The sequence below is a fragment of the Chiloscyllium punctatum genome, chromosome 14 (assembly GCF_047496795.1).
Source record: "Chiloscyllium punctatum isolate Juve2018m chromosome 14, sChiPun1.3, whole genome shotgun sequence".
NCBI lineage: Eukaryota > Metazoa > Chordata > Chondrichthyes > Orectolobiformes > Hemiscylliidae > Chiloscyllium > Chiloscyllium punctatum.
Window position 1 is genome coordinate 97,727,582 of NC_092752.1, and position 23,290 is coordinate 97,750,871.

The following is a 23,290-nucleotide window of genomic DNA, read 5'->3' on the forward strand; positions in this document are numbered from 1 at the left end:
TTGGATAAGGATAAAAACTATCTGAGACTTCTTTCATGAGAAAGGAAGAGGTAATTTAGACACGTGTCTGTTGTATGGGAACAAGAGAAGACCAATCAATCCCTCGGTCCCATTCATGAGGAGACCGTTCAGTATATCCACCTGTTATGGAGAAGTATGAGAAGACCCATCAGCCCCTCAAAATGTTACCCAGCACCAGGAAGATTCCATAATCCCCCAATCCTCTAAAGCATCAACAGGAGGAGGTCATTCTGGCCTTGGAGATGGCAACATGGGAACAGAAAGACGTCAGCCCATCGAGTTTGTCGACCAGCAGGATGATGAGTCCATTCAGCCAGACATGGTTCTTACACAGCAATTGGAGCAGATCTCTTAAAGCCTTGTGCCTGCTAAACAGGAATTCAAAGAAAACGTAAAGGTTTTCAAAAGGGAAGAGCTTATAATAATGGTATACATTAGGGACTAAAGTGTAACAATAAACTGTTGTAATTTAAGGCTAATTGTTAGAGTCCATTGTTCAGGACATTTGCAAACTCAAACCACAATGCGTCAGAGTCAACATGGTTTTACAAAGGCTAAATCGTGGTTGCATTGTTTGCTTGAGTTATTTGAAGATGTCACAAACAAGGTGGATCGTGGGAATCGTGGGAGATGGAACATATCTGGTCTTCCTGAAGGCATCGGATATATCGCTTCTCCAAAGATTAAATGGTAAGATCAGACAACATGGGTATAGGAGTAATTTATTAGCTTGGAGGGAGGATTGGTTAACCAACAAAATGGAGTCAGATGGAATAAATGAGTCATTTTCTTTTGGCAAATGCAGTTTGTGCCATTGATTTCAGTACTCATGCCTCAACCATTTGCAAATGATGGTATTACTGCACTCGGTTGACGGGATAGAAAATATGATGCCACATTTTCAGATGACACTAATATCGATGGGCAATTACTTCGGAATGATGATGCAAGAGATTTTAAAACATATGGATAGGTTGGGTGAATGGGCCAACATTTAGCAAGGAAAATTAAAGTGAATAAATATGGGGCTATTCAAGTTCGCCAATATAATAGAAAGACAGATTATTATCTAAATGGAGAGAAAGTTCTAAGTGTTTAGGTGCAGAGGGATCTGGGTGTCTGCTTGCATATCACAGAAAACCTGCCTGCGGTACTGCAAGTAATGAGAAATGCAAGCATAATTTCAGTGTTTATTTGTAAAAGGATAGAGTAGAAAGGTGGGGATTGTTGGTGTAGCTATGCAAGGCATTAGTGAGGCTGCAACTGGAGTACAGTTTGGGTGTCCTGCAGAATGAGGTATTTCCACTGAAGGCAATTCAGAAGACCTTCACTAGATCAATTCCATATTTGAAGTGTTTATCTTATGAAGAGTAATTGAGCAGTTTAGGCCTATACTCTCGACTTTATAAGAAAGAAAGGAGATTTCATTGAGGTCTGTAAAATGCTAAAAAGTAATTGAAAGTGTAGATGTGGAGTGGTTTTTTTTCATGTGGCGCAATCTACAACAAGAGACGAGAGATTTAGGATGGAGAGATGGCAGGGAAGTGCAACAGAGGCTGCGTTGACATCAGCCTCATTGAGGGGTTGGATTCTTCACAGATGCTCCTTGTTCTTATTCAACCCTTCTACTGTGTTGCACAGGAATGGGGGAGGACTGGGTATCATACAGGAAGCTGGCACTCAGGATAAATCAGTTCGAGAGAACGTAACCAGTAGGGTCACACAGTGACCAGCGCTGGGTTCTCAACTACTTACAATCTATATTAATGATCAGGAGGATGGGACAGATATACAGATGCTGAGTTTGGAGACGACCATAAGACCATACGGCATAGGAGTGGAAGTAATGCCATTCGGTCCATCGAGTCCACTCTGCCATTAATCACAGCTGGTGGGCATTTCAACTCAACTTACCCGCATTCTCCCCGTATCGCTTAATTCGTTGTGACATCAAGAATTTGTCAATCTCTGCCTTGAAGACATTTAGTGTCCCAGCCTCCACTGCACCGAGTGGCAATGAATTCCACAGGCCCACCACTCTCTGGCTGAAGAAATGTCTCTGCATTTCTGTTCTGAATTGAACCCCTCTAAATCTGAGGCTGTGCCCACGGGTCCTAGTCTCCTCGCCTAATGGAAACAATTTCCTAGCGTCCATAATTTCCAAGCCATGTATTATGTTGTAAGTTTCTATTAGATCTCCCCTCAACCTTTTAAACTCTAATGAATACAATCCAGGATCCTCAGCCGTTCCTCGTATTTTAGACCTACCATTCCAGGGATCATCCGTGTGAATCTCCGCTGGACACGTTCCAGTGCCAGTCTGTCCTTCCTGAGGTGTGGGGACCAAAACTGGACACAGTACTCCAAATGGGGCCTAACCAGAGCTTTATAAAATCTCAGTAGCATAACGGTGCTTTTATATTCCAACCCTCTTGAGATGCCTTTTTCCCTGGGTACAACAGAGTGTTACAAGGGGACATAAATTTAAGGTGAACGGTGGAAGGTATAGAGGGGATATCAGGAGTAGGTTCTGTAACCAGAGAGTGGCGGGAGCATGGAATGCGCTTCCTTTGGGAGTGACAGAGTCAGAATCATTGGTGACCTTTAAGCAGCAATTGGATAGGTACATGGATAGGTGCTTAAGCTAGGACAATTGTTCGGCACAACATCGTGGTCCGAAGGGCCTGTTCTGTGCTGTATTGTTCTATAAATGACAACATTGCATTCGCTTTCTTAATCATGGACTCAAACTGCATGGTTTCCTTTAGAGAATCCTCGACGAGCACTCCCAGATTCCTTTGTACTTTGGTTTTATGAATTTTCTCACCATTTTGAAAGTAGTCCATGCTTGTATTCTTTTTTCCAAAGTGCAAGCCCTCGCATTTGCTCATATTGAATTCCATCAGCCATTTCCTGGACCACTCTCCCAAACTGTCTTGATCCTTCTGCAGCCTCCCCTCTTCCTAAGTACTACCTGCCTGTCCACCTAACTTCGTATCATCGGCAAACTTCACCAGAATGCCCCCAGTCCCTTCATCCAGATCATTAATATATAACGTTAACAGCTGCAGCCCCAAAACTGAACCCTGCGGGACACCGCTTGTCACCGGCTGACATTCCGAAAAAGAACCTTTTATCCAAACTCTCTGCCTTCTGTCAGACAGCCAATCCTCAGTCCATGCCAGTAGCTCACCTCGAACACCATGGGCCCTCACCTTACCCAGCAGCAACCCACGTGGCACCTTATCAAAGGCCTTTTGGAAGTCTAGATAGACCACATCCACTGGGTTTCCCTGGTCTAACCAACTTGTCACCTCTTCAAATAATTGTTATGTCACTGTGATAAGCAAGAGATTAAATTATCAAGAGAGGGTGGAGAATCTGCCAATAGGTTCAGAGAGGTAAAGACAATAGATAATAGTTTGCAGGTGGAAATTGACATGATATAGCCTGTCATTGCATATACAGGAATGATGGAAGGCAGTATGTTACTGAAATGGAGAGGGATTACAGGATTTTATGATACTGTGTACTGGGGGGGTTCACTCAGATCTCTTCAGACATGGGAATTTTGCTCCATCCCTGATCGTCTGCTCCCAGACACTCCAAGTGACCCCATTGCTCTCCATACACATGGAATACTTTGATGTGGTTGATTGGTGGTGGGGATGGTGTTTTGAAACGTGCATCAAGGGGACGGCCTTTATCCAAGATGTATTCATTTCTTTCCACCTGGAGACCCGATGACGATGGGAATGGCTGACTGCTTTTGAATGAAGAATCCGTGACTGCTGCCAGGACAGTGGGTATTCACCAACATGATGTACTGTGCATGGGTACACTGTAACATGAATAGAGAGAGTGCTCCTTCAGTTCCTCTACCTCTCCCCATTGACATGGGTACTCTGCAGGTGCAATGTACACCTTCGGGAATCCCACTATACTGGATACACCCGGCAGCTCCCTGCTGAGGGAGAAACAATCTATTTACCTCATCCACCATATATATCCTCCATCACCGAATGGTGACATTGATGTTGAGATACTGGGAGATGATGGATATGTCACCTAGTGCTGCCTGGAAAGTTCTGGATCATAGAACCTGAATGAAACAGTGACCCTAACAGCCACTGACAGCACAGTCCTCCCCCTGGTGTGAAGCTGCAGGTCGTGTTGAAGGAGGTGACACCGCTCTGTGACCAGCTCCTTGTTCAGTCAGGGTCCGCTCACACTCTGCTCCTGGGTTAAGTGTAGCTTAGGAAGCTGTTCCTGGAAAACCCGATGTGGATACAGCAGATTCCTTTCCCCCCACACACTCACTGCGTGGTTTCAGAGCTTCCCCTCTCTGCAGCCTCTGCTCCATTTGTTGTTCATGTTGCAGGCTCAGATGCTGTAACTACACTCCCCATGCTCCATCCAGAGTTGGGTCACCAAATCCTCAGGTCTCCCTGAATGTTTGAGGCAGCTCACAGCACAACCTCCAGCAAACCATCCCCAGCCCCTCCACTAAATTTTCAATTACAGGAGCCAGTCAGAAACCCCCTCGGTTCAAGTGTTGTGGACAGACCAGATCCTCCCAAATGTTTTAAGAAGGCCGCTTAGATGCAAACCTTTCCTTATTTTGAATATAGATGTGAAGTGTGCGTTCCAGATATGTTGCGACTGGTCAAACCATTCAACATTAAGCAAAATATAATCCATTAAAATGCTTTAGTTAAAATACAATCAAAGAAAAGAACATTTTGGGATAGCTTATATGTTGGAACACTTACAAACAAACACTAGATACAGTACCTTCTTGGTTTACACCTCTTGGCACAAAGATATATTCAAATACAGATCCTTACAGCAGTTTTCCAATCCAGGGGGAAACAACATCAAAAGAGATCTCAGAGAAAAGCAGCTAGGTATTCTGTAATAAAACTTCGAACCCTTTTGGGATCGCCAGCAGCTTCTGAATGCTTCAGCTAAAAACAAAATGAGAAACCCTGGTGTGGGAAAGCTGGCCACTGCCCTTCCATTGTTATCACCATTTTAATGAAACCTAAAGGCTTTTTTACCTAAAGGTAAATAACCTCAGTTATTTACTTGGAGTGTTTTCAGACAGCAGTTCTGCACCTCTGCCTTTAAAACCTCTCTTTAAAAAAGCCCAAGAGAAAATACAGTGGTAATATTCTCACAACTCCATCTTTAATAAAATAATCCATCAATATACAAAGGTGGATTTATTTTAGATCTCCTCATCTTCCTCTATTAGTAGACTGAAATGCATATACATTACATTGACTGTGAGCATACAAATGTTCACAACTAGTTTCGATTTCAGTCATTTTACTCCTGCCACAGAATGCCTTTGTCTTTCTTCATCCAAGTCTCCACAACGTGTCAAAACTTAAGTTTTCTCGCCCTGTCACCTGTATAGTTTCAAATTGAATGGCAGCAATAATAAGCTCAATCGAAACAGACTGGTATTTTTCTCCCTAAACTTCTCCAAAATCTTGAAGAGGTCACGATCAGTGATAAATGTTTGTCTCAGGTATGTTATTCGCAATTTAAATGCTAAAATTTTGTAACGCCAACACCATGCTCAAGGTCTCCTTCCCCATTGTGGAATAAATCTGTTGATGTTTCTACTGGACATTCCAATCACACGTTACATAATGGAGTACTTCTCATTTCTCCAATAATCCTTCTGAATGGCATAGCACCTCATGCCTCAACATAAAAGAGTTATGTACTTCTGTACCCCTTAACCCTCTAATCTCTTTACCTACTACTCCTGGCCTATGCCAATAAACCTTACTCTCACAGGTATATGTTTTGAGAAGATCTAGCACATTCTTCTCAATCTCTCACAGAAACCAAACTTTGTTTTCTGAACTTAATCATCATCATCAGACATTTTAGCTTCTAATCTTGCCATTGTTACTCTCTGCTCTTCCACACGAGTTCTCACGACCGCAGGAAGTGAATTATTGAACTTCTCCAAAATAAGAATCTCTCTCACAGTGTCATAGGTTGGCTCTGTTTTAATACCCTTACCACCTTTCAAAATTACTTTGTTTGATCCTTTCAAACTCAATGTGCATTTAACCATGGACCCTTTTTAAGATTCCTGAAACGCTGTCTATCAGCTTCTGGCACAAGCTCATATGCACTTCTGATGGCTTTCTTCACCACCTCATACTCCCCAGATACCTCCTCCGATAGGGATGCAAATACCTACCAGCTTTGTTTGGATCAGCTAACTTCACATGGTCACTTAGCACTGCATTTGTTTAGCCACTTTCTCAAATGAAATTCCAAAGGCTTCTCCATCCTTCTCATCAAATTTAGATAATGCCTGGATGCATTTAAACAGAACCCCATTAGGCCATTGGTTACAATAGGGTTGCTCAACCTCACTAACCTCCTCATCCTGCCGACCGTCTACCTTCATCTCCGCCTTCTATGTCAACTTTCCTCTCTAACTGCTAACTTTTTAAGTTGAAACTCTCTGCTCTTCTATAGATTACATTAGATTACTTACAGTGTGGAAACAGGCCCTTCGGACCAACAAGTCCACATCGACCCGCCGAAGCGCAACCCACCAATTCCCCTACATTTACCCCTTTACCTAACACTATGGGCAATTTAGCATGGTCAATTCACCTGACCTGCACATTTTTGGACTGTGGGACGAAACCGGAACACCCGGAGGAATCCCACGCAGACACGGGGAGAGCATGCAAACTCCACACAGTCAGTCGCCTGAGTCGGGAATTGTACCTGGGTCCCTGGCGCTGTGAGTCAGCAGTGCTAACCACTGTACCACCGTGCCGCCCTTTTCTCTCTTTCGTCTTCATTTTTTTTCATTTTCTTTTATTTCTGTTTTTCATCATAATACAAACTGTGTCAATTCCTTCTCATGTTCAAAGTGCCTCATTTGAAATTGAATTCTAGCCATTTCCAAAGAGACTGATGGCGGTTCCAGTAAATGTAACTGCCAAGCTATAGCTGTAATTATCTCTCATTTTCTCACAGACAAACGCAAACCCAACTCCAGATTGTCTGTCAATTCCTACAGCTTTGCCTTCATCACCTTTTGTAAAACCCCCAACTTCACTTCTTCCACACACAGAAAACTCTTAATGACTGAAAGAATCTTTATACACAAAACACTGTTTAAACCAACCGAGTTCAACATCTGGAACAAAAGACACTAACAGCTCCCATATGGGACCTTTGAACCCAATAGCCCCCCGGTGCATAATCTCCAGTGTCTGCATGTCTCCAGTGTCTGGATTCTCTGGTTTCCTCCCACAATCCAAAGACGTGCATGTCAGGTTAATTGGCCATGCTAAATTGTTCATAGTTTTCAGGGATGTGTGGGTTGGGTGCCTTCGTCGGCATAAATGTGTAATAATAGGGTAAAGGAATGGGTCTGGGTAGGTGACTCCTTGGAGGGTCAGTGTGGACTTGTTGGGTCAAATGGCCTGTTTGCACACTGTAGGGATTGTAATTCTAAACCCAATTTGGTATTATCGATTTAGGACCAGCCAAGAGTCCCCAGTTTGCTGTAGATGAACCAGACTGCCTCAAACTAGTTTAAGGAGGTAGCTTGGATGCCAACCTTTTCTTATTTTAAAGGTAGATGTGAAGTGGGTGTTCCAGATGTGATGCTACTCGTCAAACCACTCACCATTAAGTAAAACACAATGTATTTAAACACTCTAATGAAAATCCATTCAAAATGACGAGGAATTTAGAATAATTTATCTATTGGAAACTTTAACCGAATAATGGATACAGTACCTTATACAGATGAACTGTTCCAATATACTAACATGCCATAAACACACCCCTTGGCAAAAAGGAACACTCAGACATACATTCTTGCATACAGTTCTCCAATCCAGGAGGAAACAGCATCAAGTCAGATTTCAGAGAGATTAGCAGCTGGGGATAAGTTACTCGGCCGTTGTTACTGCTATTTATTAAAAACCAAATACGCGTCGTAAATTATTTACTTGAGCAGTATTCAGCAGGCAGTTTGGCCTTTAAGATCTCTTATTTAAAGAAAGGAGAAAATAACTTTTTTTTAAAAAGTGACAGCATTGTCACACAATTTAGATGACTGGTCCTTTACTCTAGGGGCTTCCTCGTGTTACTGATTGCAAGGTCACCTGAGAGGGACAAATTCAGGTACAGACCAAGTTACAAGGATGTGACTCATACCTTCTGAAACACACCTGCCCATGGACCATCACATGGGACATACCGGGAAGTGAACAACAGCCTGACACACACCATTTCACTGTTTTTGAGCTCCACAATGCCAGCACTGGATGCACTAGGGAGCCAAAAGCAAAGGCCAGGGAAAGATACAGAGGGACAGAAAGATTCACATTAAAGACTGAAAGCGACAGTTAAGTAACTGAAAAGATGTTGTGGAAATATGGGGAAAAAGACAGGGCAGTGGGACTAACTGGAGAAGTGAGATCTTCGAGAGTAAAATGACAAGAATGAGAACATTGAATAAAGGCATTGTCAGATCAGCTGGAATGGTTTGTTATATCAAGTTCTGAATCTGCTTCACAGAACACCCCCCAAACAACATAAGCTGCGACAAGATGACAGCCCAGCATGGAGAGCTGTGCAGACCCTGCTAGTGTGTTGCTCAGTAAACTGCACTATCTGCCCAGCATAGAGAGTATTGCAAACGTTCCTATCATATGCTAACTATACTCTCATCAGATTACTGCAATGTCTACAATGAGAAGATTTGCTTTGCGTGTGTTCAGCAGAGACTGAGGGAGAGTCCGTGTGTGTGCGCGATAGGTGTGGTTGAATGCGAAACTCATTGTTTGAGAAGGAACGCATATGGAGGAAACTATTTTAAATACGAACAACTGGCAGGCGTTTTGTTAATCGATAGAGAGAGAACGAGAGAAGTTTCATGGACAGATGAGGTAAAGTGTTTGAGAATGTCAAAATAAAGGCATTGCCAGGCACAAGAGCAGCATACATCGGTGTGCACATGAATGACAGATGGATGGGGGTGTGGTGTGAGTTCGAATCAGATTTGCTTTGGCAGGTGTGAAGCCGGGAGCATCAGCAGCAGATTAATGGCTTCATTAAGACTGTACTTCATAGCTCAAGGTTCAAACAGCAGATGGACTAAACCAGTGAGATATATTCTGGAGTGGTGATTATTTAAAGTTAGAAATGGTCAGGGTATGGTGTCAGGAATCAGCTCATGGTCAAAGGGATCTCCCACAGTTGTGTCTTGTCTGTCTCAGCGGCAGATACTGGTCAGGGCAGAGATGGAAACAGTGGCAGGAAGTGGAGTTTGTAACCAGAACAGTGGAAAGTGACCTCCATGCTCTTAATATTTAAATAACAAAGGCAATGATACCATAAATTTTAGTTCTCCGCTGAAACTGAGTAGGCCAACATAGAGACCCATGAGTAACACTGCCAGACCAGAGAGGGAGACAGGAATTGAACACATTCCTTGATGGAGTTAGTCGTAGTCTGTAGAGTGAATATCTGGATTGAGAGTTTCAGCAGGAAAATAATAGTGACAAGAAGTGTAGACTATATGAAAGAACAGTAATACACTCATAACTGGTTTATAGGAAAAAAAATCTGGACAGCGACACTTACCAGGGACACAGATGATAGCCAGGAAAGGATAATGAGAAGAGTGTAATAGATCCGCAATGATAATGACAACTAATACAATGCAGAAAGATACCAAACATAATTGGATAAACTCCTGTCTATTGTTGGAACATGCCAGTCTAATGTTCCCAGATTCTCATCTCTCCTCCCCTTCTCTCCAAATCTGCTGATCCCTGTCAGTGCTGTCGGTGATGGTCCCGCTCGTGTTATGGGATAACACATTGAATGGCGCCCATTTATCATTTAAAGATGGAAATCCTCCACTGGAATAATTAGAATCCATGGAGATTGGTATTAATCACAGTCACTGAACAAACACTGGGTAACCGAGCAAAGGCTACGACAACAGATGAATGGGCACCGCACGTGTTCCCTCCCAGTTGGGGAACACTTCAGTGGTCCAGGATCTTCAACCTCGGACTTTCTGGTGACCACCCTCCAAGGCGGACTTCAGGACAGGCAGCAGCGTAAAGTGGCTGAGCAGAGGCTGATAGCGAATTTCGATACACATAGGTAGGCCCTCAAACGGGACCTTGGGTTCATGTCACATTACAGGTGACCACCATTGCACTACACACACACACACACACACAGGCACTCCTATACACACACATACGTACGGACACACATGTACACAGACACGTACACAGACGTTCACACACACCCTTACAGACACACACACTCCCACACTCACACGGCACTCTCTCAGAGACTTAGACCACTCTACACTCATGCACACACATATCCACTTTCTCTCAGTGATATTCAAAACCCTCACCCCAGACACGCACACACACTCCCACACTCACACATGCACCCCCTCACAGACTTAAGACACTCTACATCACTACACACACATATACATTCTCTCTCACACTCACAACCCCCCAACACAAACAGACACAGACACACATATACAAACCGACAAAGACCCACATGCACACAGATATTTTGTGGGATGAATTTGTACTTGCAGAGTTACATTGTATTTTGCTCAAAAACTGCATGGATTCATGTAGAACTCTGTTATCTCACTTTTCAGATTAGAATCAATCTACACATCATGGCATAGACAGAGACCACAAGGGGGAATAATACCTTCAATATATTGTCTAGCTAACATTCACTGTTACAGCTAACCTGAGAATGCAGCATTTTTAAAAAAGATTTTGTGATTTACACATGAAAGAAGTGAAACTATCATGGTATTCGAAAAGATGAAAGACTCAACAGACAATCAAGGTATTTTTCAAGTTATAATTTTCAGTTACATCACACTGTAAATTTTTGCGATAAATTCTGTGCCTTAGAGGTGTGTCCTCCACTATCACCTGATGAAGGAGCGTCGCTCCAAAAGCTAGTGTGATTCCAACTAAACTTGTTGGACTATAACCTGGTGTTGGGTGATTTTGAACTTTGTACATTCCCGTCCAACACCAGCATCTCCAAATCACGACTGAGCAAACAAGCTCAATTAACCAGTTCCACGCATCACTTTTCATATAACTACAAAAGAGAACATTCACTGGGTTTGGATGGAATGGATGAGGGTTGCTGGGGGAAGGACTATAAATCTTTAAATCATTTTTTAAATTGGAAATGAGAGTATTAACCGAACACTGCAGGGGTCCATATATGTTTCACTCTGTTTATGAAAGAGACAGCTATAAAATAACAGATCGTTTGCATAAAGAAAACTTGGGTGGGCAAATATCTAGATTCCTTATTGACCAGTGTGAGGCTACTCCTGGTTTTAAGTGCCCTGCTACCAAATCCTTTCATAACCTTGAGACAGAGCATTGAGACTGCTGCTCAGCAACAGGCCGAAGCAATTCTGTCCCTATGGACATCTTACAGAGGGATAAGAGAAGGCCATTCAGCCCATATTAGCCTGTTGCTACTTGAAAAGGTGGAAATCTAGAACAGTGGCACATTTTGCCAACAACGAGAAAGTGAGGACTGCAGATGCTGGCGATCAGAGTTGAAAAATGTGTTACCGGAGAAGCGCAGCAGATCAGGCAGCATCCAAGGAGCAGGAAAATCTACGTTGCGTGCTTTTCCAGCAATACATTTTTCAGCACATTTTGCCAACAGAATCATTCAAATCAAAGAGATGTGTCGCTGCAGCTGTATGAGGTGTTACTGAGAGGGCACCTGGAGTACCTTGTGTTGTTTGTGTTACTGTAATTGAGAGGGGATGGACCTCCATCAGATACAGTTTAACGGCTGCTCGTAATCCACGGGTTGCTGTGTCATTTAATGTCTCGGGTCTGTTCCACAGGGATAGGAGGTGGCCATTCAGCCTTTCCAGCCTATTACATTGAGCCACGAGGAGCCCATTCAGCCTCTCGAGCCTGTCACAGAGGGGCAGGAAGTGTTTCTTTAACTTTCTATTACGCATAAATGTTAGTTTTAAATTAGTTTTGGAACAGGAAAAACCTGATGTAAACATTAAAGTTCTAACTTTGAACAAGGCCAATTTTGAAAGTGTTAGGCGAGCCCTGTGAAAAGGCTGATTGGAATACCCTATTCACAGTTAAAGGGATGGTTGGAAAATGCAAGGCCATCAAAACCTCGTTTCAGAAAGTCCAGAGCCAACGTGTTCCCATTAATGAGAGGGGCAAGGCTGGTGGGTGCAGGGAGTGCTGGATGGCTAGATATATTGATGGTCTGGTCAAGGTAAGGAAGGAGGCATATGTCAGGTAAACAGAGCTCAGATTAATTAAATCCCAAGAGGTGTATTACGGCAGCAAGTGCATAGTCAATGGGGAAATCGGGCCAGAAAAATGTGGACATGAGATGGCTTTAAAAATTGGGTAAACGAGGCATTGAAGAAATTCTACAAATCCTTTAATGGCAAAAGATTAACAAGGGAGAGAACAGGGCCCCTTAAAGATCAGTAAGGCTAACTATGCGTGGAACCACAGGAGATTGGAGGGATACAAAAGAAAAAATTCCCCTCAGTATTTAATGAGGAGGAGGTTACAAAAGCGAGAAAATGAATAAATATATAGTGATACGTTGAAAAGTGTCGATATTACAAGGAGGTGTTTGATATTTTAAAACACTAAAAGTTGTATCCCAAATGTTTGTGGGAAGCCAAGGAGGAGATTGGTCAGCATTTTGATGATGTATTTATATCATTGACTTCCATAGGTGAGGGATCAAAAGAATGGAGGGCTGCAAACATAGTGTCATTATTTAAGAAAGTAAGGAAAAAAAAAACAGGTAACCCTAGATCGCCGAGCCTGACGTCAATGGTGACTAAATTATTGGAAGGGATTTTGTGGGAAAGGATGTGTATGCATTTGAAAAGACAAGGACTGAAGAGGGCTTTGTACAGTGGAGATCACGTCTCACTGACTCGGTGTAATCTTTTGAGGAAGTGATGAAGGTGATTGATGAAGGCAGGAGAGTGGATTTTGTCTTTATGGAATTCAGTTAGAAAACCAAAATGTTCTACATGGTAGACTGGTTAACAAGGTTAGACTGCCTGGGATCTAGGGAGAGCTCGCCATTTAGATCCAACATTTTCTTGAATATTGGAGACAGGCCGTGAGAGTGGACATTTGTTCATTAAACTTGGAGACCTGTGACCAGTGGAACTGCTCGCAAAGATCAATAGTGGATCCACTGCCTTTTGTCACTTATACAAATCATTTACATTTGAGTATATGAAGTATGGTCAGTAAGTTTGTAGATAATAGCAAAATTCGTGACCGTGAAGAATGATCCCTCAGACTATAATGGGACCTTGTTTAGGTGAGCCGAGGAGTGGCAGATAGAGTATATTTTAATTTCATGTGAGGTGTTGCAGTTTGGCAAGACAAATCAAGGCAAGACATGATAGAAGTCCATAGAAATTATCGAATCCCTCCAGTTAGGAAACAGGCTTTTCGGCCCATGGAGGCCACTCCGCCCCACTAAACAGTATCCCACTGGACAAACCCCTACCCTATCCCCCTGAGCCTGCTTTTCCCATGGCCAATCAACCTCCCTTACACATCCCTGGGTACGGCAATTTAGTATGGCCAATCTACCCATACCTGTATATCCTTATACTGTCGGAGTAAAACATAGCACCCGGAGGAAACTCACGCAGACATGGGGAGAATGTACAAACTCCATACAGCCAGTCATTCAAGGATGGAATTAAACCCAGGCCGCTGCGCTGTGAGGCAGCAAAGCTAGACTAGTGGTGCAGGTTCTCCGTTCCTTGAAAGTGCTGTCACAGGTAGACAGCGCATTGATGAAGGCATTAGGTGATCTTCCCTTTATTGGTGCGTGCTTTGAGTGGAAACATTTGCATGATAAAATGTGTACAGGACATTGGTTTGGCCACTTTTGCAATATTGCCTTTAATTCTGGTCTCTCTGCTGTTGGAAAGGCGTTGTCAAACTTGAAAGGATGCAGAAGAGATTTAAAAGAATGTTGCAGGCGTTGGAGGGTGAGAGATGCAGGGAGAGTTTGAATAAGCTGGGGCTATTTTTAAGTGTTGAGGCTGAGGGGGGACCTTAAAGAGGTTTATAAAATCATGAGGGGCATAGATAAGGTAAACAGTCAGTCAATGTCTTTTTCCAGGATAGATGAGTACAAAATTAGAAGACAAAGGTTTAAGGTGAGAGGAGAAAGATTTAAAAAGGGACATGAGGGACAACATTTTCACACAGAGACTGCTGTGTGTATGGATTGAACAGACAAAAGAGGTGGTGGAGGCAGGTACAGTTACACCATTTAAAAGGCATTTGAATGGATACATGCATGGGAAGTGTGTCGAGGGAGATTGGCCAATTGCTGGCAAGGGGGACGAGATTAATTTAGGATATTTGGCGGTATGGATAACCAGACCGAACGATCTTTTTCCGTGTTGTACATCTCTGAGAGTCTATTGACTCTTCAGTGTATAACATTGGAACAGGAGGAAGCTATTGAGCATCTGAATTCTGCCAGTCAGCTTGTTTGCTCAATTACTGAGAGTCAAATACAAAAATACATCATTCAGATTTTGATGGCGTTTTACAGAAACAGGAGAAAGGCCTTTAGTCAAGAAAAGCTGGAAAGAATGTGAAGAGGCCATTCAGTCCCTCACCTCAATTCGACAGGAGCAGCAGGTGAGCACAGAGCTATTGAACCTGTTGCTCAGGAGCAGGAGGAGGACATCTACTTTCACAAACTTGGGATCAGGAGGGAATCATCCAACTGCTTGAAACTGTGACCCAGGAACAGGAGACTCAACTGTTCGAAACTGGGACACAGGAACAGGAGGCAGTCACTCAAATGCTCAAAACTTGGGCACAGGGAAATCTGGATGCTTCTGAGGCCCGAGGATCCTGTTACGCAGGAACAGGAGGAGGGGACTCACTCCCCACCAGTATGGGACACTGGGACAGAAGGGGAGATTGCTTGGAACAAACAGAAATATATGAATAAATTGCATTAGTGGTCCATTCAATCTTGCCTCAACATTCACTAAGACCACGGCTGATCTGATTGTGATTCCCTCATTCCATTTTACGGATTCTCCCCTCTCTGCAGCCTCTGCTCCATTTGTTGGTCATGTTGCCGACACAGATGCTGTAACAACAGTTATCATCACTCATCCAGAGGGATGGGTCAAACCGGATGAGTCAGGATTTGAAGAGTCCAATCACAAGAATTAAAACGCAAAATAAAGACATTGCCAGATGTTTAGTTCTCTCACATTCGCAATCCAGCTCGCATAACCAGCCCATCCATTACATATTCAAGATGGAGCACTGTGTAGATCAGGCTAGTGTACTGCTGAATGCAACCCAGCAATGTCCAGAATGAAACTACGTGCAGCCCACACCAATGCTGGATCTGTAATCTTTGGCTAAGTGTCCAGCGTGGGTAGCTGTGCAGTCCGCACTGGTTCATTCATATATAAACCCAGGCTGATGCATTGTTCGGTAACACTGTGTTAGATCACTGCCCAGTGTGGGGAAACTTGCAGCCAATTTTGGAACTGACAGGATGTGCAGCTCCCACCCATTTACAGCTCCATATCTCCACTGTGCCTTGACAAGGGATGCTGCGAATGTGAAAGTCACTGCGAGGAAGAGATGTAAACGGAAACAATTTAAATACCAATAGTTCTGATTAAGGTGCATATCACTCTAGTATTTAAGGATGAAATAACTGAGATAATATCCAATGAGATTTTTTAAATGATGCAAACAAGTAAGAGGGGGATGGTGATGTTATAGTGGTTGCACTATACGCCTTCAAATAATCAATGGGAATTAGAATAACAATATGTAGGAAGACTGGCGAGACTTACAGGAGCAATAGGGTTCTCATAATAGGTGATTTTAATTATCCTAACATAGGCTGGGACTTCCAGAGGGTTAAGAACTTAGATGGAATGCACTTTGTTAAGTGTGTTCAGGAAAGTTTCAACAAGCAATATATAGATTATCCTACTCGGGAAGGGACAAACTCGACCGACTGTTGGGAAATAGGGATGGAAAGGTGATGGAGATAAAGTGGGGGAGCAGTTTGGGGAAAGTGACCAGAGCTGTATTAATGTTAAAATAGGTATAGTCGGGACAAAATTGGTCCACAGATTCAAGTTCTAATTTGGGGCAAGGCGAATTTTGTTGGAATTAGGCAGGGGATTGCAGGGCTTGATTGGAGTAGTGTGTTCCCAGGTAAAAGGATCCCGGGAAAGTGGGAGGGCTTCAAAAGTGCGATAGCTCGAGTTCAAGGTCGATATGTTCCTGTGAGGGTGAAGGGAAAGTGAGGCTGGAATAGAGAACCCTAGATTACAAGAGATATTGAGGCTCTGACCAGAAAAAAAGCGAGGCGTCGCTCAGGTAGAGGTAGCTGGGACCAAGGGAATCTCTAGAGGTACACAGGGGATACAGGAGTTTACTGAAGAAGGAAATCAGCAGGGCTAAAGTGGGGAATGAGATAGCCTTGACTGAGCAGATTAGGGTGAATCCAAATTCAGTATAGTAAAGAAAAAGAACAACTAGAGAGAGAATACGACACCTTAAAATCCAAAATGGGCATGCATGTGTAAAACTTCAAGAGATGGGTGAGGTCCTGAATTTCCCCTCTGTGTTTATCATGAAGAAAGACATGAAGACCTGTGACCTTTGGGAGGTTAGTTGCGATATCTTGGTACAGTCCGGATCACAGTAGAGTTGCTGTTGGACATATTAGAATACACAAAGTCAGATAAATCTCTTTGTCCTGACCAGATATATCTTAGAGCACTGCACGAGGCGAGAGAAGGTAGTTCAGGGGTAAGGTCCCGGAAGACTGGGCAGTACCAAATGTTGTGCCCTTATTCAGAAGCGCTGCAAAGAAAAGCCTGGGAAATATAGACCAGTAAGCTTTACATCTGTTTCGGAAACCACTTGAGAAGGTACAGAGATATAAGATATGCATGCATTTGGAAAGACAGAGTTTGCCTTGGAGCAGTCAGCATAGCTTTGTGCCTGGCAGATCATGCCTGACAAATTTTGATAGAGTTTTTGAGGAGGTGACCAGGAAGGTTGACGAGGGCAGGGTGTAGGACATATTCTATATGAATTTTAGTAAGGCCTTTGATAAGGTTCCACTGGTAGGCCGGTCTGGAAGGTTAGATTACATGGACTCCAATGTAAACTGGCAAATTAGCGACACAGTTGGCTTGACGTTATGAAGCAAATGGCTATGGTGGAGGTATGCTTGTCAGACTGGAGGCCTGTGACTCGTGGAGTGTCTCAGTTATCGGTCCTGGGCCCATTGCTGTTTGTTATCTATATCAATGATTTGGACCAGAGTGCACAACGCAACGTGAGTAGGTTTGCAGATGACACTAAATTAGGAGACATCATACAGTGAGGAACATTATCAGAAATTGCAGCAGTACCTTGATCAGCTAGGCAAGTGGGCTGAGAAATAGCAAATGGAGTTTCAGTGTCTTGCATTTAGGAAAGTCAAATCCAGTTATGAATTTAATGACGACTGAGAGTGCCTTAAGGCGTGTAGTGCAACAAAAGCACGTTGGAGATCAGGTGCACAGTTGTCTGAAATTTGAGTAACAGATACAGAGGACAGTTAAGAAGGCTGTTGGCACATTGGCTTTCATCAACGCATTGGGTATAGAAGTTGGGACGTTATGTTGCAGTTGTACAGGATGTTGGTAAGGCTGTATTGGAGTATTGTGTTCAGATTTGTTCAGCTTACTCTAGAAAGGATATTATTGAACAAGGAAGTACATAGAACAAATTTCCAAAGATGCTCCCTGGACTAAAGGCTCTAAGTTATAGGCAGAAGTTGGACAGGTTAGAACTTATTTCTTTACAGCGGAGGAAACCGAGGGGGTTCTTATAGAAGAATAAGCCCTGATAAAATAATGAGAGACGAGCATGTGGTGAATACTTCAAACTTTTTTCCCAAGGTTGGTTAATCGAGGACTAGAGGACATCCATTAATGTTTGGAAAGGATAAAAAATATAAAAAGGAAACTGATGGGCAATTTTTTAACATAGACTGTGGTACGCAGATGGACTGAGCTGTCAGTGGAAGTGATTGAGGTGGGTACAATCACAACATTGAAAAGGCATTTGGACAAGTACACAGATAGGAAAGATTAGAGGGATACAGAACAAGGTCAGGGGAATGGGGTGAGTCTGGATGGACATTTTGGTTGCCATGGACCAGCTGGGCCAAATGGCCAGTCATACTGGCAGTCACGTGCAATATGACTGCAAATGAGTGTGTTTTGGGTTGAAGACAGGGTGGGGGGGGGGGTGAGACTGAGATAAAATGTCATGGAAGGATATGTTCGCAGGTTCAGAATGCTTAAACGAAGACATTTCGATAGTATTTCGGGTCAGTATTTCGAAGAATTATGAGTGAAAGGGATATTGCTCTGAGTTCAGGCGATGGAGAGTTTTGGATGTGCATTTGTTCTGCAGCTTTGTAACTGGGAGTGAGGACAGCAGAGTCTTCGCCTCACTGGGCTGAACCTAACAAAAAACTGTCTCAGTGACATTGTCATTGAGTGTGACACAGGGGTTGTCTGCACGAGGCCGAGCTAGTTTCATGGTGCTATCTTATCAAACTCATCTCATTAACTACACATCCTACTCCATAGTGTCCCTCTCATACAATGCCAGCCCGATTCTTCCACCCATCATGACTGGAGGTACTCACCGCCGCCCGGATGCCCCTGGATATTCTATAATCCCTGACACTGGTGCCAACTTTAAAAGATCAATGGGCACACTGTTGTGCTTTCTCAGTTTGGAGCTGCCCTGCACATTTTCCCCAAGCATGGCAATGAAGGGGAAATTACACTACAGATTGTTGACAGCAGCGCGGAGGTCCTGGTGGATGCGCTAGTACAAAAGGAGACCATTCTCTTCCCAGAGGGGGCCACACTACCAGATCCACCGAGCATAGGCTGAGCTCAGTGCAGTTTCTGAAGAAATGTCCAGCAAAACAGAACAAGCATTAATAACCTTCCCCACTCTGTTCGGGTAAGGGTTGTGGGATATAGGTAAATTAATGTTACTTCTGCAATTCTGCAATTCCATTTTACAAAGTGGAATGAGCTCACACCAGTGTGTAATTGTTTCAGCCAAGAGCTGAGTCAACAAAAATGGAAACGATGTGAAGGAAATATATAATTGTTTTTGCATTAGCTAAAATTGTATATCAGAATGAGATGTGACAGCAAAACAATGGTTCTTAGGGATCAGAACGGCCTCGGGAAAGGCACAGATGAAGGGGGTAGATAATGATGAAGAAAAAATATGCCTAACAATGACCTACAGCAGTCTGAGGTCAAATAGCCTTGTGAGGCCAGAAATAAGCATTTTGTCACAGACAAGGCCGAATAAGGCAAGAGATAAACAGGGGTAATGGGGACCGGTCTTAGGGAAGGGGAAGATGTAAACAGGGGAGGAGCAATGTAAGACAAAAGAAATCAAATCATATAAATGCTGTGTATTAATTGAATATTGCGTGTGTTTGTCCTCTGCCTTATAGGCACTGGACATCACACCCACTTGCAAGTGTAAAATAAATGAAACTACTGATTCAGATCTTGTCTCGGACTGATATTATTGAAGTGAGTGAGCTTTGTTTCTCGCAATTGGGGGCTCGTCCGGGATTTTCTTCTATCGCCGGGGGGAATGGCTGGCCTTGGACACTGGGAAGACGCGTCCCGTTCCCCATTGAGGAGCCACATGTTTATCAGGGTTACATTCCATCTGACCATCTGACCATTCCGTCTGTATCTTCCTGGAACACAAGGCCTTCCTCCTCATTGCCAACCACCCGGCCAATATTTGTGTCAAATACAAACTTAATTAGCACTCTCCCTCACTGCCCCCCCCCCATCCCGCTAACACATTCACATTTATGAAATAATAGGATACACTGCACTGATCCCTGTGGTACACCAGGGGACACTGGTCTCCAGTCACACAAACAGCCTTCCTCCACCACCCTCTGTCTCCTGTGAATAAGACAATAATTGACGTAACTCACTAAGTTACCCTTGATATCATGACTTAATTTTTATCAGTTTCACATATGGGGCTTTGTCAAAGGTCTTGCTGAAAAACCATAAGAACAACACTCTCGAGAACAGACAATAACATTCACTTGGTATGACTTCCCTCCTATGATGTCATGCTGAATCCCCCTGATCAAACCTTGCCTCTGCAAATAGAGATAAATTTTCTCCTTTCTTATTTTCTCCAGTACTTGCCCTAACACGGATCTAAAACTGACTGGTTAACAGTCAGTCTATTTTCACCATCCTTCCTGTAAAGTGGGACCATATTCGATGTTCTCCAGTCATCTGGCAACTCCAACTTCCCTGTGGCCAGATTCGATTAAAAATTTGAGTCAGCGCCTTTTCTCCTTTGTCTCTAACAGCAGCCTGTCATGCAACTTATCCAGACCTGGCAATCAGTCCAATTTTATACCAGCCAAAGCCCGCAATCCCTGCTCCCATCCTGTATCAGTCTGTTCAAGAGCTTCCCAATCCATCTTCTTGAATTCTGTCCCTGCATCCTCCTTCTCCAAGTAAAACAGATGTGGAGCTTTCATGTAACAATCGATCAATGTTCTCCAGCTTCGCACACAGAGTGCTCCCTTGGTCTCTAATGGGCCCTAGTTGTGTCCTGGTTATTCTGTTCTGATTGATATACGTGGAGAACATATTGGGATTCATCCTAACCATGCCTGGCAACACTTCTCCATGCCCTGTGTCTGTTTGTTTCTCTGTGTGAACTTTCTACACTTCACTGCAATCTCATTTCATTTTCGCAATCACCAGAGAACACAAACTGAATTTATCCATCCGTTAATCTTGCCTCTAATAAGGTTGGCATGTAAGTAACTGTTTAGTTTCTCTGTAATTTCCAAGTTCTCTGCAAGAAACTATCGTATGTGGATATTCTCCATTCCACACGTGTCCTTGCCTTCACTTTCCCATCAAGTATCAAGAGAAGCGTTTGGTCATCCTAATGTTTCTTTGTAGTTTGCATTCTTTTTTTATTATTTCATTATCAGTTCATTGGTCCTCAAATGTCTCTGAATCCATGGCTTACAACAATATCTGACAATTTCCTGAGCTGCTTCCTTTGATCTAATGCAATCTTTAACTTATTTTGTTAACTATTGTTAAGTCACCTTACCCCTTTGCTGTTTGAACTGTGGTGGACATGTGTATATTGTACATTTTAAGGTGTATATGAAAACAACAACCATTGCCTATCTTCCAGTAAATCGTTTTCATGTACTTCTCCAATTCACTGAAGCTAATTTTAGCCTCATACTTTTGTGAATTGAATACTCAGGTTTATAACCACAGTTTCAAAAATAACTGGTTTGCTTTCAGACGTCATATAAAATTCAATATATTATAAATACTATTCCCGAAACCTACTTTTCAGCATGGTTTTCAATTAGCTCTTCTGATCACATAATATCATTTTCAAAACAGCCTCACCTCTACCTCAGTACTCAACATACTGTTAAAGGAAACCATCTCAAATACGCTAATGAAATCCATTTTCCCAGCATTATTATTCACGTGGGTTACCACAGTTTAGATGTTCATTATTACTGCGGTACCCACAAACCTGGATATCTAATTTCCTGTTTTATATCATTCCCAACATTTGTATTGCAACTTCCACTTTGACATATAACTTCCATCAATCTTTGCTTCTCCTTATTGTTTCTAAGCTTCACCTTACTAGATTCTGTGGAATCTGAGCGATGTGGCCTCTCTGAAGATTAATGGTAGATTCGGATGAGATATTTGATGAAGCCTATTTGGACGTTGAGTTAATCTCATGTCATTCATTCTTCTCAAGTGTTATTATGATATTTTTACCAGATCTCCGGTTATGCTGGTGGAGTAGGGAAGGACAATGGTCTTTCAACAATGCTATGCATTCCCCCAGACAGCTGAATGTGCTATAACCTGGCTGAGAACCTTACAGCAGACTGGTAAAGTGTTGCCGATGCTGTACAGGATCATAATCAGATCATATCTGGAGTAGTGTCCAAAGATTTAGTCTCTTCACTGAAGAAAGGATATTGCTATATTGGAAGCAGATCAGAAATAGTTCCTTCAACTGATTCCTGCAATGAAGCGATTAACTTATAAGGCAAGGATTATCAGGTTGATCCAATACGCATCAGAGTTTACAAGAATGAAAAGTGACCTTATTTTTACATAGAACACTGGAAAGAGTCAGCAACAGAAGCCAATTACACAGCCTTTTCCATTTCTCCAGCCTGTAACACAGGAACAGCAGAAGGGTATTCAGGACTTCGAACCTGTTACACCAGAACAAGACACGGTTATTCAGCCCCTGAATCCTGATATACAGTTACAGGAGGAGGCCAATCAGCCCCTCGAGTCTATAACACTGCACGCAGAGTAGGCCATGAGGCACAAGTATCCTGTTATGCAGCAACAGGATCAGTCCATACAGCCTCCTCAAATCGCTAACACAGGAACTGGAAGAGATTGGTTCACTGGAATAACAGGAGGCCATTCAGCACGAGAATTAAAGAAGGAGATAAAATTATTTGAGACTTGTTACAGACAGAAGATTTATGGGAACAGAAGAAGATAAATCACTCCTTCGATCCCATTTCAGGGATGCAGGAGGTGATTGTTCAGTATCTCGAGCCTGTTGTGAAGGAATATGAAGAGACCTTTCAGCCCCTCAAAATATTGCACAACAACAGGAAAATTCCACAATCCCTCAGGCTTCTGACGCATTATCAGGAAGAGGAGAAGCAGATTTTGAATCTGTAAATCAGGACATTCCGGCCATCGAGACTATAATGTAGGAACACCATGGGGACATTCAGCCCCTTGAGCGTATAACCCAGGAACTGAGCGAATCCATTCAGACACTCATGCCAATTACACAGCAATTGGAGCAGATCTTTTAAAGATTTGTACCTGTTTCAGAGGAACACGGGAAAGGGAACGTAGAGGGTACAGAAAAGTTAGGAATTAGGATAATCATCTTCACTTGTAAATAAAAGGTTGTGAGGAAACTGTTATGAATTAAGGGAAATTGTGAGACTCCATTATTAATCAATT